The sequence below is a fragment of the Phyllobates terribilis genome, unplaced genomic scaffold, assembly GCF_046119375.1.
Source record: "Phyllobates terribilis strain yellow unplaced genomic scaffold, ASM4611937v1 Scaffold_142__1_contigs__length_4687701, whole genome shotgun sequence".
Taxonomy (NCBI): Eukaryota; Metazoa; Chordata; class Amphibia; order Anura; family Dendrobatidae; genus Phyllobates; species Phyllobates terribilis.
Window position 1 is genome coordinate 2,390,151 of NW_027362902.1, and position 18,891 is coordinate 2,409,041.

General features: G+C 42.9%; 8 non-coding genes across 8 annotated transcripts; all 8 read left to right on the forward strand.

Annotated features, from left to right (window-relative positions):
- The first annotated feature begins 3,335 nt into the window (after positions 1–3,335).
- Positions 3,336–3,526, forward strand: LOC141205667 (U2 spliceosomal RNA). Its single transcript, XR_012276346.1, has one exon. It is a non-coding gene; the product is annotated as a U2 spliceosomal RNA (small nuclear RNA).
- Positions 3,527–4,641: 1,115 nt separating this feature from the next.
- Positions 4,642–4,832, forward strand: LOC141205974 (U2 spliceosomal RNA). The gene has a single exon (XR_012276643.1). It is a non-coding gene; the product is annotated as a U2 spliceosomal RNA (small nuclear RNA).
- A 1,115-nt stretch (positions 4,833–5,947) lies between these two features.
- Positions 5,948–6,138, forward strand: LOC141205668 (U2 spliceosomal RNA). Its single transcript, XR_012276347.1, has one exon. It is a non-coding gene; the product is annotated as a U2 spliceosomal RNA (small nuclear RNA).
- Positions 6,139–12,744: 6,606 nt separating this feature from the next.
- Positions 12,745–12,933, forward strand: LOC141206261 (U2 spliceosomal RNA). Its single transcript, XR_012276917.1, has one exon. It is a non-coding gene; the product is annotated as a U2 spliceosomal RNA (small nuclear RNA).
- A 1,115-nt stretch (positions 12,934–14,048) lies between these two features.
- On the forward strand, positions 14,049–14,239 carry LOC141205672 (U2 spliceosomal RNA). The gene has a single exon (XR_012276349.1). It is a non-coding gene; the product is annotated as a U2 spliceosomal RNA (small nuclear RNA).
- Positions 14,240–15,354: 1,115 nt separating this feature from the next.
- Positions 15,355–15,545, forward strand: LOC141205673 (U2 spliceosomal RNA). Its single transcript, XR_012276350.1, has one exon. It is a non-coding gene; the product is annotated as a U2 spliceosomal RNA (small nuclear RNA).
- Positions 15,546–16,660: 1,115 nt separating this feature from the next.
- LOC141205674 (U2 spliceosomal RNA) lies at positions 16,661–16,851 on the forward strand. Its single transcript, XR_012276351.1, has one exon. It is a non-coding gene; the product is annotated as a U2 spliceosomal RNA (small nuclear RNA).
- A 1,115-nt stretch (positions 16,852–17,966) lies between these two features.
- On the forward strand, positions 17,967–18,157 carry LOC141205675 (U2 spliceosomal RNA). The gene has a single exon (XR_012276352.1). It is a non-coding gene; the product is annotated as a U2 spliceosomal RNA (small nuclear RNA).
- The last annotated feature ends 734 nt before the right edge of the window (positions 18,158–18,891 follow it).

The following is an 18,891-nucleotide window of genomic DNA, read 5'->3' on the forward strand; positions in this document are numbered from 1 at the left end:
TAATGTATTATTATTGTGAGATCCAACAGTAATGCTTTTGATTGTTTTTTTTCTGCTTTTCTTATTTTTCTACAGAAAATAACAATAATTATAATAGACGTTTTTCAAACATTTTTTTTTATTCAAGTGCACACATATAAACAACAACTGAAGAACAAAAAGCAGAGAAAATGTAGGTGGAGGAGCATAAAAATGAAAATATGGCGCAGAATTCACCTTCTAAACATCTGGTGTTTCGCATTTTAGGCATTGCCTTTGATTTATGGCAGTACATTGCCCACACAAAGACTTACCACAAGTCTTACAATTTCCGACAGATCTATTTTTCTTGCACTTTTCTTTGATCTGGCAAAATTTTGTTTGAACCATCACTTCTGAGCATGTAGAAACTTGGGACGTGGAACCCTTTTCCCTATCTGTGACATAAGGACCACTCAACTCTCTCACAAGCGTTTGCAAAAATGCCTTGCGTGACATTTTTTGGTGGGTAATCTCCTTGAATATTATCCATGCATTTATACCCGCAAAGTCTAAGGCATTTTCAAATGCATGAACAGGCCATCTCCTTGTGCATGTTCGTGTGGTATATTTTCGTGCCATCTGATCCACTACATCTACTCCATATTTTGTTTCATTGTAAAACTTTACCGTTTCTGGAGTTTTTTTAGCGGAATCAGACGTAACAACAACATCTGAATGGACGGAACTCAAAATGACAACATTTTTGTTGGGCTTTCCTTGATATACTGTAAGTGTAAAATTGTCTTCATTTCTAAACACTTTAGTGTTGTACAATTCCTCTTTCATGGATTTTATTTCTTTAGGCACTTCTCGCCTTATCTTGTTCAGTGTTCCCACGATGGTTGTTCCTTTGCTTTTTAGCTGTTTAGCTAATTTTACTGAAGTAAAATAATTATCGGTTGTAACATTGCGACCTTTTTTCAAAAACGGGTCCAATAACTTCATTACCACATGGTCAGCTAAACGGTCCTCAGCACGGCGTGTGTCATCTTTGCCTAGATAAGGGAAGCCATTTGCCAGATATTTGCTCCTCTTATCAACAGCTAGCCAATATTTGTGGCCTTATTTATCTGGTTTGGAAGGCATGTACTGCGTGAATGGACACCTAGTTTTGCTTGGGAAAAGTTGCTCATCCACCGTTATGTATGGGCCAGGTTTGTAACACGCAATAAAATTTTCAATAAACCTGTCCCACACAGTAGAAAATAGAGCAAACTTGTCCGTTTGCAGTCTCTCCGATCGAGTAGATTTCTCATCAAATCTGAGAAACCTCATAATTTCAACAAAGCGGTCCCTAGACATTGTCGCTTTGCAAAACGGTATTCCCCAGTCATTACACCAAATACTGCTAATCGAGTGACGGTTCGTGCCAGATATTCCACGAGCATAGAATACCGCAATGAATGCATCTAGCTCCTCATCAGATAGAGTAAACTGTAAATTATTGTTCCTGCATGCTTCTGCAAGCGTACAGTTCTTTATATGTGTCAATATATATGAATCAAAAAATAAACGCCATGCGCTCAAAGGACTATCGATAATGATATTTCTTCTGGCGTATCCTGTAGGGCCAGGTGCTTCTCGAAGAATATTTTGGCTGTCACGCCTACCAGGCAAGTGTTCTCCAATTTCAACAGGTTTCCATTGAATACCATCCGCTGAAACTAGTATTCCTTCAGATTCGCCTTCTCTGGTGTTTGTTGTTGCATTACCTTCGCCGCCATCGTTATCTGTTGTTCTTTCATTTCTGGGACGTTTTGCTGATTTTTTCTGTCCACGACCAGGAGGATGGTCACGAGGCAACATAACTGCATGAGCCCGATCCCCAGTTGATGTGCTTGGAATATCTGGAAAAAAGTTGATGAATATTTAGAATTTTTGTTTTGTAAGGGTCCGTGCACACTGGCTGGATTAGCGGCGGAATATCCGACCGGATATTCTCACCACAATCCGGCCCGTACCTGCCCGCTCAGGTACAGAGCGGAGTTTCATACCTGAAGCTCCGCTCCGAACCCCGGGCTGGAGCCGCTGTCTGGGACGGAGCCGTGCTCGCGCGTAAGCAAGCGCTGCTCTGTCCCTGACAGCGCTCCAGCCCGGGGTTCGGAGCGGAGCTTCAGGCATGAGCGGGCAGGTACGGCCTGTATTGCGGCAAGAATATCCAGATGGCTATTCAGCCAGAATTCTGCTAGTGTGCACAGGCCCTAACTCAGTGTGTGGAAGAACAAATAAATACACATAACTACTTACCTTCTGGATTTGTTCCTTCTGAGTCTTCAGATTCACTTGATATGTTCTGAGGAATGAAATCTTCATCACTGTCAGAATCAAATACATGTTCCTGCAATTCGGATTTCGATTCATCCTCCGGTATGGATTGCAAAGTAGCCAGAATATCCTGAGGCTTTATCAAACGTCTTCTCTCCATATTCCTCACAAATTCCATAATTCTATATAGTTCCCTGCTGAAAAATAGAAATGAAATGAAAACTAAAAGAAATAATAACTGTTCTGCCACCTTCAAAAGTAGGTGGGCTGAATCAGTTGACAGACAGCTAAACTATTTCATAACAATTCATACCTGTATGAGTCTTCAGAGCTCGTATGTCTGTGTCTGTTCTCTTTGTCTCTTCAGCTGAACTGAAAGTTAAGATACTATCCAGAATACTGTCTCCTGCTAGTACCTTAGAAAAACACCACCCTTCATTAGCATAAGATAAGAGCCGAGAGTAAACAAGCTATTTTGTTCAGCATTACACAGTAATACAAGCAGGTAAAACACATGGAAAATGTGAAAAGTTGACATGTAAATTGAACTACATCTATATGAACATCAGGGTAAATAAGACAGAGTGAAAAAATTATGCACAAAACTTTATAGCAACATTTAGTGACAAAAGGACCTCAAAATATAGTAGGGAGTCAAAATGACTCCCTTCAGTAGTTCTTGGTAAATTTTGAAAAAAACGCGCAAATTTTTCACCAAAATTATTTATTCTCACAAAATCTTTTTTCACATCATATTTGAGGAAAAGTCACCGAGTTTCAAGCCGGAATTCTGAAAAATGTAGTCACAGAAGAGAAATAAAAAACGAAAGGAGTCAAAATGACTCCATCAGTAGTTCTAGTGTTAAAGAGGTGGAGTTATGCAGATCTAAAACGCGTGGATTGCAGCAGCAGCAAGCCGAAAAGTGCAGGCATGTAAGGGATCTAGAGGTTGACAACATGTCTTCTTAACGGGAGTCCAGGAGCTCATCTCCACAAATGGACTTTTCAGGATCCTTGGGTGGCTCCGTAGTTTGAAACCAATTCTGGTTATCGCTTCTCGGCCTTTTGGCTAAGATCAAGTGTAGTATCTGTTCTTATCAGTTTAATATCTGATACGTCCCCTATCTGGGGACCATATATTAAATGGATTTTTAGAACAGGGAGATGGAAAAAGAGCTTGCTCTGTCCACTCCACGCATTGACCTGGTATTGCAGTATCTCCAGGACCGGTGCACCCCTTCTTTAATGCAGTTTCTAAAATCAGAAAGAATTGAATTCAATGTTTTTTGTTCATTTTGCTTGTTTGTCGGATTTGGGGATGGACTCTTTGGCTTTGCTTTTCTTCTCCTCATTGGATTTTTCATGTTCAAAGTTGCAGAAGCCAGATTACAAGCTCATTTTGGTTCAACTTCAGCAACTGTGCATTGCATTGCCATGTAATGTGATGCAATGCTATCTTTCTAGCTCTCCCTTTTTACTTCCTTTTGGATAAACAGACATATTAGGCAAGCATTTTGGAGCTTTCACCTAAATAACTACAGGTGGTGAGATAAGCTGCACAATATAATTGACCTTTCAGTATATTGTTGCACACACACCATCTATTTAGCAAATGCCCTTGTTATCAACAGCAGCCTTTTAAACTCACCTGAGCTAACAGGTATGTGCGCTGGTTACTCTGCTGCGCTTAAAATGTCTTTTTTGGTTTGCTACAATGCCTTTTCTGAAACGTTGTCTCCTTCTGCTGGAACACTGACTTCTTTCATTTAATGCCTGCAGACTATAAAAGAGAACCCAACCCAAAAAGTTTGGTTGATTAGTCTGTGGCATTCTGTTAAACTGTTGCTTATGGCGGTCTCTGTGAGCTTCTCAGCGACATTCAGCCAGCCAGGTATCCTGCCTGCAGTAGATGGAATGTGGCAATGGAACGCTGGCTGCGCGTGTCATAATAGGCTCTGAGCCTTTATATACCTGTGCACAGCAGCAGCCACCTTCAGTCTGCTGCTGGACAGCCAGCAGCAGCAGCAGCAGGAGAGGTATGTAATCAGGAGCCCTCCTGCTAAGGGTAGACAGCTGCTCGTTCCACCCCACCCCCCGCCTTAATTGGTTCTCCTCCCTTCCAACGGTGTTGAGGCGGGTGGGAACAGCAGGGGGTGAAGGTGCTGTGTTTAAAGAGGTGGAGTTATGCAGATCTAAAACGCGTGGATTGCAGCAGCAGCAAGCCGAAAAGTGCAGGCATGTAAGGGATCTAGAGGTTGACAACATGTCTTCTTAACGGGAGTCCAGGAGCTCATCTCCACAAATGGACTTTTCAGGATCCTTGGGTGGCTCCGTAGTTTGAAACCAATTCTGGTTATCGCTTCTCGGCCTTTTGGCTAAGATCAAGTGTAGTATCTGTTCTTATCAGTTTAATATCTGATACGTCCCCTATCTGGGGACCATATATTAAATGGATTTTTAGAACAGGGAGATGGAAAAAGAGCTTGCTCTGTCCACTCCACGCATTGACCTGGTATTGCAGTATCTCCAGGATCGGTGCACCCCTTCTTTAATGCAGTTTCTAAAATCAGAAAGAATTGAATTCAATGTTTTTTGTTCATTTTGCTTGTTTGTCGGATTTGGGGATGGACTCTTTGGCTTTGCTTTTCTTCTCCTCATTGGATTTTTCATGTTCAAAGTTGCAGAAGCCAGATTACAAGCTCATTTTGGTTCAACTTCAGCAACTGTGCATTGCATTGCCATGTAATGTGATGCAATGCTATCTTTCTAGCTCTCCCTTTTTACTTCCTTTTGGATAAACAGACATATTAGGCAAGCATTTTGGAGCTTTCACCTAAATAACTACAGGTGGTGAGATAAGCTGCTCAATATAATTGACCTTTCAGTATATTGTTGCACACACACCATCTATTTAGCAAATGCCCTTGTTATCAACAGCAGCCTTTTAAACTCACCTGAGCTAACAGGTATGTGCGCTGGTTACTCTGCTGCGCTTAAAATTTCTTTTTTGGTTTGCTACAATGCCTTTTCTGAAACGTTGTCTCCTTCTGCTGGAACACTGACTTCTTTCATTTAATGCCTGCAGACTATAAAAGAGAACCCAACCCAAAAAGTTTGGTTGATTAGTCTGTGGCATTCTGTTAAACTGTTGCTTATGGCGGTCTCTGTGAGCTTCTCAGCGACATTCAGCCAGCCAGGTATCCTGCCTGCAGTAGATGGAATGTGGCAATGGAACGCTGGCTGCGCGTGTCATAATAGGCTCTGAGCCTTTATATACCTGTGCACAGCAGCAGCCACCTTCAGTCTGCTGCTGGACAGCCAGCAGCAGCAGCAGCAGGAGAGGTATGTAATCAGGAGCCCTCCTGCTAAGGGTAGACAGCTGCTCGTTCCACCCCACCCCCCGCCTTAATTGGTTCTCCTCCCTTCCAACGGTGTTGAGGCGGGTGGGAACAGCAGGGGGTGAAGGTGCTGTGTTTAAAGAGGTGGAGTTATGCAGATCTAAAACGCGTGGATTGCAGCAGCAGCAAGCCGAAAAGTGCAGGCATGTAAGGGATCTAGAGGTTGACAACATGTCTTCTTAACGGGAGTCCAGGAGCTCATCTCCACAAATGGACTTTTCAGGATCCTTGGGTGGCTCCGTAGTTTGAAACCAATTCTGGTTATCGCTTCTCGGCCTTTTGGCTAAGATCAAGTGTAGTATCTGTTCTTATCAGTTTAATATCTGATACGTCCCCTATCTGGGGACCATATATTAAATGGATTTTTAGAACAGGGAGATGGAAAAAGAGCTTGCTCTGTCCACTCCACGCATTGACCTGGTATTGCAGTATCTCCAGGACCGGTGCACCCCTTCTTTAATGCAGTTTCTAAAATCAGAAAGAATTGAATTCAATGTTTTTTGTTCATTTTGCTTGTTTGTCGGATTTGGGGATGGACTCTTTGGCTTTGCTTTTCTTCTCCTCATTGGATTTTTCATGTTCAAAGTTGCAGAAGCCAGATTACAAGCTCATTTTGGTTCAACTTCAGCAACTGTGCATTGCATTGCCATGTAATGTGATGCAATGCTATCTTTCTAGCTCTCCCTTTTTACTTCCTTTTGGATAAACAGACATATTAGGCAAGCATTTTGGAGCTTTCACCTAAATAACTACAGGTGGTGAGATAAGCTGCACAATATAATTGACCTTTCAGTATATTGTTGCACACACACCATCTATTTAGCAAATGCCCTTGTTATCAACAGCAGCCTTTTAAACTCACCTGAGCTAACAGGTATGTGCGCTGGTTACTCTGCTGCGCTTAAAATTTATTTTTTGGTTTGCTACAATGCCTTTTCTGAAACGTTGTCTCCTTCTGCTGGAACACTGACTTCTTTCATTTAATGCCTGCAGACTATAAAAGAGAACCCAACCCAAAAAGTTTGGTTGATTAGTCTGTGGCATTCTGTTAAACTGTTGCTTATGGCGGTCTCTGTGAGCTTCTCAGCGACATTCAGCCAGCCAGGTATCCTGCCTGCAGTAGATGGAATGTGGCAATGGAACGCTGGCTGCGCGTGTCATAATAGGCTCTGAGCCTTTATATACCTGTGCACAGCAGCAGCCACCTTCAGTCTGCTGCTGGACAGCCAGCAGCAGCAGCAGCAGGAGAGGTATGTAATCAGGAGCCCTCCTGCTAAGGGTAGACAGCTGCTCGTTCCACCCCACCCCCCGCCTTAATTGGTTCTCCTCCCTTCCAACGGTGTTGAGGCGGGTGGGAACAGCAGGGGGTGAAGGTGCTGTGTTTAAAGAGGTGGAGTTATGCAGATCTAAAACGCGTGGATTGCAGCAGCAGCAAGCCGAAAAGTGCAGGCATGTAAGGGATCTAGAGGTTGACAACATGTCTTCTTAACGGGAGTCCAGGAGCTCATCTCCACAAATGGACTTTTCAGGATCCTTGGGTGGCTCCGTAGTTTGAAACCAATTCTGGTTATCGCTTCTCGGCCTTTTGGCTAGGATCAGGTGCAGTGATCTAACGGTTGCTGCCTTGGTCTCGGCTAGGAGGTGCCTGGGGTACCCGACTTGTTGGCCTTGGGGGATCGCTCTCTCTTAACTGAGGGAGCTTCACCCCCTTGCAGCTATTGGCAGGTCGGCTTAGTCCCCGGACAACGGGGAGCGATCGCGTCTTGTCTTCGGGGCGACCCGAGGAAATAAGGGCGTTTTCCTTTGCTGAGCTTTATCGCTTAGTGGGCTGTGTAAGTTCTTGGGGTACCCCTCCCTCGGTCTTGGGTTTGTTCCTGCTTTTGTGGGATTCATTCCCTTGTTACTATTGGGGGAGGGCTTAGTCCCTGAGGGCCGAAAATGCCTTTTTCTTTTGGATTTGCGGTGGGGGAGACTCCACTGCGACAGTCCATTAGAATCATGGTGGATGAATGCCAGCGCCATGAGAAGAATCTGCAGTACATCGTGCATGAGATTCTTTTTGGGTTCTTCCACCTGGAGCGAGATAAGATCCTGTGTCTTTACGATCAGGAATTCCGTGGGCGATATACCATTTCCTTTATGGCTAAATCATGCTGTGATAATATCCATGCAGCACTGATGGTTGCGGACAAGGACGATGAGAGACTGAACGGGCTGAGCTTTGACTTCCTGTACGGTGAAGAAGAAGTACCCTTGGTGATCTTCATGTACAGCCCATTCGTCTCTGAGGGCGATATCGAAACCTTTTTGAAGCGTTACTGCAAGTCAGTGCGCTTCTCACATGATATCCTCAACTCCCAGCGCTTCTGGAATGGGAAGAGGAAATACCTGGTGAAGTTCCATCCAGATCAAAGCGGCATTGGTGGTCTGCACCACCCGCCTGCTAATTTTGCCATTGGTAATGTCAGGGGATTCCTACGCTACCCAGGAATGCCCCTTCAATGCCGGAATTGTCATGAATATGGGCATACACGAGAAAATTGTACAAGGGCTCATGTAGTCTTTTGCAACAAGTGCGGTAAGAGTGGGCACACCTCCGCTACGTGTGACTCTGAGATCGTATGTAACCTATGTGGGAAGGCAGGTCACGCCTTCAGGAATTGTCCGAGCAAAAAGTCAAAAACATATGACATGTTTAAGTCAGGTCAACTGACTATCCAAGAATACTTCGGAGGGAGTATTACTACACCTGCCCCTGGACCTGGGTTGGCGCACGCTGACGGGTCCGGACCAAATCCTTCAACGGCTCCGCCAGAGGGCCCGCTGGTAGTTCCACAGAAGGACGGTCGTAGGGGTTCCATAAGATTAACCGAGGGTTCTCTCTCTGTGGAATTGATCGATGTTCTGGCTCTAGATGTTGCCGTATCTCAGAGTCAAGAGGAAGGGTCCTCATCCAGCATGAATGCACCACCGGCATTATGTGGAACTGAGGAGACCTCTAGTACCCCGATTAAGCAAGCACCCAGATTCGCCACACCATCATCGGTGATCTTGGGTAAGGGCAAAAAGGGTACGCTCCTTAATCGATCAACCAGTGTGTCGGAAAGAGAGACCTCTAGGGCGCGAAGTAAAAAGGACCCGGCTAAGACCCAGTCGAGCCCTGGTCCTCGAACCAGAAGTCGCAGTAGTTCCGTGACCAGACCAGAGGACAAGACGACCCAGAGGGATGACACCCGTTCCATAGACCAGACCGCCATGAGGACTGCAGATGCACAGGACTTGGAAAAGATGGACAGCTCCCAGCCTCTGAAAAGGCAACGGGAGGACGTAAAGCAACCTGATATCCAAAGAAAACACGGATGTCGAGGTCCAGATGAGGAGCCAAAAGTGGATGATGCTTTTTTGCCTGCTTCAGATCCCGGTAATATTAAACAAATCCTGACCCCTGGAGATGCGGAGGAGGAGGTGCCGTGTATTGACTTCTTCCCATCTTCAGATCCTGATTCTTCTTAATGTCTGTTCCTCTTAAAATCTCCTCACTAAATGTGAGGTCCCTAAAGAGCCCTACACGTAGGGCTGCTTTATTTTCTTATTTAGAGACATTGGACTTTGATTTCTGCTTTCTACAAGAATGTGGTATACAGAGTAATTTAAATTATAAGGACTTAAAAGAAGACTGGAAACTGGGCGCTTCTGTGTGGTCCGGTGCTAATGACTGTCATGCTGCCGGAGTTGGACTACTTTGCCGTGGACATTCTACCATCATTCAATCTGTGACTGAAATTATACCTGGCAGAGCTATTTTAATACATCTTGTTTTTAATGGACTTTCTTTACGTTTATTAAATGTGTACGCTCCTCCTGGGAAGCAGGAAAGGGCGGATTTACTTGAAATATTGCCATTATTTTGTGTTGGGTCAACCCCCCTGCTAGTGGGAGGAGATTTTAATTGTTTACGTGATGGGGAACCCCGGCAGGGTGGGGATGTGAATCGTAAAGACCGTACCTCCTATTTGTTGAAAAGTTTAATTGATGATTTTAGATTACAGGACTGCTGGAAGGAACTCTTGCCGGCGGATCCAGGTGTTACATGGTCCAATGGAAGAGTTTCTTCTAGAATTGATTTCATATTTGCTTCTACTGCCTTTAAACCTTGTAAATGTTTTCTTTTATCTAATTTATTCTCTGATCATAAAGTTTTATCTGTGTTTTTAGAGTTAGCAGGGGAACAAAATACCTCAAGAGGCCCATGGAGATTAAATACAACTCTCCTAGAGGATATTGATATTCAAAAGAGGTTTGTGCAGGCCTACCAGTGCTGGCAATCAAAGAGAGACCCCCGCGCCTCGATGCTGGATTGGTGGGAGAGCATTAAACCTAAGATTAAATTATTTTTTATTAAGGCAGGGAAAATGAAAGCAAAAAAGAAAAAGCAGTGGTTTTATGTTTTTAATATGAGATTACAAGTACTCTTTAAACTAAAAGAAGTTGGTATTGATGTGGATGATGATATTGCAAATCTTAAGTCTGAAATAAAAAATGCTCTTAATGAAAAAGGAAAACAAATAATTTTTAACTCCCATGTACAGCACCTGGAGGAAGGAGAGAAATGCTCCCGATTCTTCTTCAAAAAGGTAATGGGGAGGAGGGACGCAATCCTAAATCTTGAAGGTGAAAATGATATTAAGGGTATGTTAGGAAAAGCTTTTAATTTTTATCAACTTCTTTTTAACACTAAAGTTATAGATCCATCCTTTTTAGAGTATGCTATTAATTCCCTTGATTTTAAGTTAGATATTTTAGACCAGGGTGTTTTATCTAGGGATCTCACCAGTGAGGAACTTTTACAGATTTTTAAAAGTTTCTCCAGTGGGAAAGCCCCTGGGGAAGACGGTCTACCGATTGAGTTTTATCTGACTTTTTGGGGAATTTTAAAGAACGATATGTTTTTATTGTTTAAAGAAGCTTTTAATACTAATAAATTACCCCCATCTTGGAGGAGAGGTCTGGTATCTTTAATATATAAAAAAGGGGATAGGAGCCAACTTAAAAACTGGCGGCCTATTACGCTTTTAAACCTTGATTATAAAATTTTAGCTAAACTTATTGCAGTCCGTTTAAAACCCTTTATAGCCAAATTAATTCACCCTAACCAGGTATGTGGTGTTCCCGGAAGAACCATAGCTGAGTCCCTCAACATAATTAGGGATACCATATGGTATTCAAAAGAGAGAAGTCAAAACCTTGCTATTTTATCCTTAGACTTTGAAAAAGCTTTTGACAGGGTATCGCATGAATTTCTTTTTATGGTTCTTAAAAAAATGGCATTTCCAGAGAAAATTTTAACCCGCATTATGCTTTTATATCATTCTTGTTTTAGTCAAATTTCTGTAAATGGGTTTTTAACGAAGGGGGTTCCTCTATTATCAGGGGTGAAACAAGGGTGCCCTCTCTCACCACTGCTCTTTATCTGTGTTATGGAACCACTATTAACCATACTGAGAAAAGATAAAGTAATTAAAGGGGTACCTATTCCCGGGAGTAGGGGTATGCAACTTAAAGCCCTAAGTTACATGGATGATGTTACCATACTATGTCCAGATTCCACATCTCTGAGGAGGGTATTGAGAAACACACAATTTTTCTGTGAAGCCTCAGGTTTTAAATTAAATATAGATAAATGTGACTGTTTTAATGTGGGGGGATGGGACTCCTCTTTGACCCCTGGGATAGTGATACAGAAAAATCACATAAAAATTTTAGGAATTATTTTTAACCAAGCCAATGAGGGGGACCCTAACTGGGACTCTGCAATGGATAAAATAGAAATAAAGATCTCATTGTGGAATTTAAGGAACCTTAGTATGGAAGGTAAAATTTTAATTATTAAAGCCGTTTTAATTCCCATTATGTTGTATGTTGCAATGGTGTTTCCCCCTTCCAATTTACAAATCAAGAAAGTAACAAGAATTGTTTTTATGTTTTTATGGGGTTCAAAAATGGAAAAGTTAAAAAGAGATTTGATGTACAAATGTAAATCTAATGGAGGTAAAGATGTACCCAATTTTTTTACCTTTTTCCATATAAAGTATTTCTGCTTTTGTTTTAAGGTTTTTAAATCTGATGGCATTTTTAGTTATTTTTTAAAATATGCAGCAGGAATGATTTTTAAAAGGTGGTTTAGCCTACCTTTAAGTTCTCCTGTGCTCCTGTGCCCACCTAAACAGTATGTGATACTTGAGAAAACGGTCAGACTTTTAGGTCTCCAGGAATTGCAGCCTGATATATTGGGGGACCAAAGGAAGGTATCTATTGCTTGCAGACACTCTGAGGACACAATTCCTGTCTCCAATTTTTCACAGGCAAGGTCCAAAACGGTGTGGCGAAATGTTTATGGGAAATATCTTGCAAATGTACACAAGGACCTTGCCTGGGCTATCGTCCACCAGTGCCTCCCTACCCGTGAGTTTCAACATAGGCGGGGGCTGGTGGCGAGAGCCAAATGTCCAAGAGATATATGCGGGGAAAGTGAGTCTGTATTGCATCTCTTTTGGAATTGTCATTTTGCACAGGAGGTTTGGAGAAAGGTAGGCCCACTTTTAAAATGGGCATGTGGCCTGAAAGATTTTAATCACTTTTATGTCTTTTATGGTCTTTTTAAGTGTCCAAATTTTAAACAATTCCGAGTTGCCTGGATTATTATTAATTGTTTTAAAAATGCCATGTGGAAAGTTAGAAATATTTTACTCTTCAAACATGATCATATTGATTCAACAGACTGTATAAAAATTGCTTTAAGTGAAATGTATATTTACTATCTCAGAGATAAAAAACTGTATGGAGCAAAAGAAGCGGCTTCTATGTGGTGTGTACAATTATGGAACACAATTAGTGGTAATTAAATAAACCCAAGTACAACTGTAATTATGATTTTCTTAATTGTTACAATGGTTTTATGATGGTAAATTGTGTTTTATACAAAAAACTTGAATTGATTATTATCATGTTTTATCATTTTATTGTAATGTTATAAATGTTCTTTTTTAAAACCTTTGTAAATATACTTTTGAATCAATAAAATTGCGTTGAAACCTTATCTGTTCTTATCAGTTTAATATCTGATACGTCCCCTATCTGGGGACCATATATTAAATGGATTTTTAGAACAGGGAGATGGAAAAAGAGCTTGCTCTGTCCACTCCACGCATTGACCTGGTATTGCAGTATCTCCAGGACCGGTGCACCCCTTCTTTAATGCAGTTTCTAAAATCAGAAAGAATTGAATTCAATGTTTTTTGTTCATTTTGCTTGTTTGTCGGATTTGGGGATGGACTCTTTGGCTTTGCTTTTCTTCTCCTCATTGGATTTTTCATGTTCAAAGTTGCAGAAGCCAGATTACAAGCTCATTTTGGTTCAACTTCAGCAACTGTGCATTGCATTGCCATGTAATGTGATGCAATGCTATCTTTCTAGCTCTCCCTTTTTACTTCCTTTTGGATAAACAGACATATTAGGCAAGCATTTTGGAGCTTTCACCTAAATAACTACAGGTGGTGAGATAAGCTGCACAATATAATTGACCTTTCAGTATATTGTTGCACACACACCATCTATTTAGCAAATGCCCTTGTTATCAACAGCAGCCTTTTAAACTCACCTGAGCTAACAGGTATGTGCGCTGGTTACTCTGCTGCGCTTAAAATTTCTTTTTTGGTTTGCTACAATGCCTTTTCTGAAACGTTGTCTCCTTCTGCTGGAACACTGACTTCTTTCATTTAATGCCTGCAGACTATAAAAGAGAACCCAACCCAAAAAGTTTGGTTGATTAGTCTGTGGCATTCTGTTAAACTGTTGCTTATGGCGGTCTCTGTGAGCTTCTCAGCGACATTCAGCCAGCCAGGTATCCTGCCTGCAGTAGATGGAATGTGGCAATGGAACGCTGGCTGCGCGTGTCATAATAGGCTCTGAGCCTTTATATACCTGTGCACAGCAGCAGCCACCTTCAGTCTGCTGCTGGACAGCCAGCAGCAGCAGCAGCAGGAGAGGTATGTAATCAGGAGCCCTCCTGCTAAGGGTAGACAGCTGCTCGTTCCACCCCACCCCCCGCCTTAATTGGTTCTCCTCCCTTCCAACGGTGTTGAGGCGGGTGGGAACAGCAGGGGGTGAAGGTGCTGTGTTTAAAGAGGTGGAGTTATGCAGATCTAAAACGCGTGGATTGCAGCAGCAGCAAGCCGAAAAGTGCAGGCATGTAAGGGATCTAGAGGTTGACAACATGTCTTCTTAACGGGAGTCCAGGAGCTCATCTCCACAAATGGACTTTTCAGGATCCTTGGGTGGCTCCGTAGTTTGAAACCAATTCTGGTTATCGCTTCTCGGCCTTTTGGCTAAGATCAAGTGTAGTATCTGTTCTTATCAGTTTAATATCTGATACGTCCCCTATCTGGGGACCATATATTAAATGGATTTTTAGAACAGGGAGATGGAAAAAGAGCTTGCTCTGTCCACTCCACGCATTGACCTGGTATTGCAGTATCTCCAGGACCGGTGCACCCCTTCTTTAATGCAGTTTCTAAAATCAGAAAGAATTGAATTCAATGTTTTTTGTTCATTTTGCTTGTTTGTCGGATTTTGGGATAGACTCTTTGGCTTTGCTTTTCTTCTCCTCATTGGATTTTTCATGTTCAAAGTTGCAGAAGCCAGATTACAAGCTCATTTTGGTTCAACTTCAGCAACTGTGCATTGCATTGCCATGTAATGTGATGCAATGCTATCTTTCTAGCTCTCCCTTTTTACTTCCTTTTGGATAAACAGACATATTAGGCAAGCATTTTGGAGCTTTCACCTAAATAACTACAGGTGGTGAGATAAGCTGCACAATATAATTGACCTTTCAGTATATTGTTGCACACACACCATCTATTTAGCAAATGCCCTTGTTATCAACAGCAGCCTTTTAAACTCACCTGAGCTAACAGGTATGTGCGCTGGTTACTCTGCTGCGCTTAAAATTTCTTTTTTGGTTTGCTACAATGCCTTTTCTGAAACGTTGTCTCCTTCTGCTGGAACACTGACTTCTTTCATTTAATGCCTGCAGACTATAAAAGAGAACCCAACCCAAAATGTTTGGTTGATTAGTCTGTGGCATTCTGTTAAACTGTTGCTTATGGCGGTCTCTGTGAGCTTCTCAGCGACATTCAGCCAGCCAGGTATCCTGCCTGCAGTAGATGGAATGTGGCAATGGAACGCTGGCTGCGCGTGTCATAATAGGCTCTGAGCCTTTATATACCTGTGCACAGCAGCAGCCACCTTCAGTCTGCTGCTGGACAGCCAGCAGCAGCAGCAGCAGGAGAGGTATGTAATCAGGAGCCCTCCTGCTAAGGGTAGACAGCTGCTCGTTCCACCCCACCCCCCGCCTTAATTGGTTCTCCTCCCTTCCAACGGTGTTGAGGCGGGTGGGAACAGCAGGGGGTGAAGGTGCTGTGTTTAAAGAGGTGGAGTTATGCAGATCTAAAACGCGTGGATTGCAGCAGCAGCAAGCCGAAAAGTGCAGGCATGTAAGGGATCTAGAGGTTGACAACATGTCTTCTTAACGGGAGTCCAGGAGCTCATCTCCACAAATGGACTTTTCAGGATCCTTGGGTGGCTCCGTAGTTTGAAACCAATTCTGGTTATCGCTTCTCGGCCTTTTGGCTAAGATCAAGTGTAGTATCTGTTCTTATCAGTTTAATATCTGATACGTCCCCTATCTGGGGACCATATATTAAATGGATTTTTAGAACAGGGAGATGGAAAAAGAGCTTGCTCTGTCCACTCCACGCATTGACCTGGTATTGCAGTATCTCCAGGACCGGTGCACCCCTTCTTTAATGCAGTTTCTAAAATCAGAAAGAATTTAATTCAATGTTTTTTGTTCATTTTGCTTGTTTGTCGGATTTTGGGATGGACTCTTTGGCTTTGCTTTTCTTCTCCTCATTGGATTTTTCATGTTCAAAGTTGCAGAAGCCAGATTACAAGCTCATTTTGGTTCAACTTCAGCAACTGTGCATTGCATTGCCATGTAATGTGATGCAATGCTATCTTTCTAGCTCTCCCTTTTTACTTCCTTTTGGATAAACAGACATATTAGGCAAGCATTTTGGAGCTTTCACCTAAATAACTACAGGTGGTGAGATAAGCTGCACAATATAATTGACCTTTCAGTATATTGTTGCACACACACCATCTATTTAGCAAATGCCCTTGTTATCAACAGCAGCCTTTTAAACTCACCTGAGCTAACAGGTATGTGCGCTGGTTACTCTGCTGCGCTTAAAATTTCTTTTTTGGTTTGCTACAATGCCTTTTCTGAAACGTTGTCTCCTTCTGCTGGAACACTGACTTCTTTCATTTAATGCCTGCAGACTATAAAAGAGAACCCAACCCAAAAAGTTTGGTTGATTAGTCTGTGGCATTCTGTTAAACTGTTGCTTATGGCGGTCTCTGTGAGCTTCTCAGCGACATTCAGCCAGCCAGGTATCCTGCCTGCAGTAGATGGAATGTGGCAATGGAACGCTGGCTGCGCGTGTCATAATAGGCTCTGAGCCTTTATATACCTGTGCACAGCAGCAGCCACCTTCAGTCTGCTGCTGGACAGCCAGCAGCAGCAGCAGCAGGAGAGGTATGTAATCAGGAGCCCTCCTGCTAAGGGTAGACAGCTGCTCGTTCCACCCCACCCCCCGCCTTAATTGGTTCTCCTCCCTTCCAACGGTGTTGAGGCGGGTGGGAACAGCAGGGGGTGAAGGTGCTGTGTTTAAAGAGGTGGAGTTATGCAGATCTAAAACGCGTGGATTGCAGCAGCAGCAAGCCGAAAAGTGCAGGCATGTAAGGGATCTAGAGGTTGACAACATGTCTTCTTAACGGGAGTCCAGGAGCTCATCTCCACAAATGGACTTTTCAGGATCCTTGGGTGGCTCCGTAGTTTGAAACCAATTCTGGTTATCGCTTCTCGGCCTTTTGGCTAAGATCAAGTGTAGTATCTGTTCTTATCAGTTTAATATCTGATACGTCCCCTATCTGGGGACCATATATTAAATGGATTTTTAGAACAGGGAGATGGAAAAAGAGCTTGCTCTGTCCACTCCACGCATTGACCTGGTATTGCAGTATCTCCAGGACCGGTGCACCCCTTCTTTAATGCAGTTTCTAAAATCAGAAAGAATTGAATTCAATGTTTTTTGTTCATTTTGCTTGTTTGTCGGATTTTGGGATGGACTCTTTGGCTTTGCTTTTCTTCTCCTCATTGGATTTTTCATGTTCAAAGTTGCAGAAGCCAGATTACAAGCTCATTTTGGTTCAACTTCAGCAACTGTGCATTGCATTGCCATGTAATGTGATGCAATGCTATCTTTCTAGCTCTCCCTTTTTACTTCCTTTTGGATAAACAGACATATTAGGCAAGCATTTTGGAGCTTTCACCTAAATAACTACAGGTGGTGAGATAAGCTGCACAATATAATTGACCTTTCAGTATATTGTTGCACACACACCATCTATTTAGCAAATGCCCTTGTTATCAACAGCAGCCTTTTAAACTCACCTGAGCTAACAGGTATGTGCGCTGGTTACTCTGCTGCGCTTAAAATTTCTTTTTTGGTTTGCTACAATGCCTTTTCTGAAACGTTGTCTCCTTCTGCTGGAACACTGACTTCTTTCATTTAATGCCTGCAGACTATAAAAGAGAACCCAACCCAAAAAGTTTGGTTGATTAGTCTGTGGCATTCTGTTAAACTGTTGCTTATGGCGGTCTCTGTGAGCTTCTCAGCGACATTCAGCCTGCCAGGTATCCTGCCTGCAGTAGATGGAATGTGGCAATGGAACGCTGGCTGCGCGTGTCATAATAGGCTCTGAGCCTTTATATACCTGTGCACAGCAGCAGCCACCTTCAGTCTGCTGCTGGACAGCCAGCAGCAGCAGCAGCAGGAGAGGTATGTAATCAGGAGCCCTCCTGCTAAGGGTAGACAGCTGCTCGTTCCACCCCACCCCCCGCCTTAATTGGTTCTCCTCCCTTCCAACGGTGTTGAGGCGGGTGGGAACAGCTGGGGGTGAAGGTGCTGTGTTTAAAGAGGTGGAGTTATGCAGATCTAAAACGCGTGGATTGCAGCAGCAGCAAGCCGAAAAGTGCAGGCATGTAAGGGATCTAGAGGTTGACAACATGTCTTCTTAACGGGAGTCCAGGAGCTCATCTCCACAAATGGACTTTTCAGGATCCTTGGGTGGCTCCGTAGTTTGAAACCAATTCTGGTTATCGCTTCTCGGCCTTTTGGCTAAGATCAAGTGTAGTATCTGTTCTTATCAGTTTAATATCTGATACGTCCCCTATCTGGGGACCATATATTAAATGGATTTTTAGAACAGGGAGATGGAAAAAGAGCTTGCTCTGTCCACTCCACGCATTGACCTGGTATTGCAGTATCTCCAGGACCGGTGCACCCCTTCTTTAATGCAGTTTCTAAAATCAGAAAGAATTGAATTCAATGTTTTTTGTTCATTTTGCTTGTTTGTCGGATTTTGGGATGGACTCTTTGGCTTTGCTTTTCTTCTCCTCATTGGATTTTTCATGTTCAAAGTTGCAGAAGCCAGATTACAAGCTCATTTTGGTTCAACTTCAGCAACTGTGCATTGCATTGCCATGTAATGTGATGCAATGCTATCTTTCTAGCTCTCCCTTTTTACTTCCTTTTGGATAAACAGACATATTAGGCAAGCATTTTGGAGCTTTCACCTAAATAACTACAGGTGGTGAGATAAGCTGCACAATATAATTGACCTTTCAGTATATTGTTGCACACACACCATCTATTTAGCAAATGCCCTTGTTATCAACAGCAGCCTTTTAAACTCACCTGAGCTAACAGGTATGTGCGCTGGTTACTCTGCTGCGCTTAAAATTTCTTTTTTGGTTTGCTACAATGCCTTTTCTGAAACGTTGTCTCCTTCTGCTGGAACACTGACTTCTTTCATTTAATGCCTGCAGACTATAAAAGAGAACCCAACCCAAAAAGTTTGGTTGATTAGTCTGTGGCATTCTGTTAAACTGTTGCTTATGGCGGTCTCTGTGAGCTTCTCAGCGACATTCAGCCAGCCAGGTATCCTGCCTGCAGTAGATGGAATGTGGCAATGGAACGCTGGCTGCGCGTGTCATAATAGGCTCTGAGCCTTTATATACCTG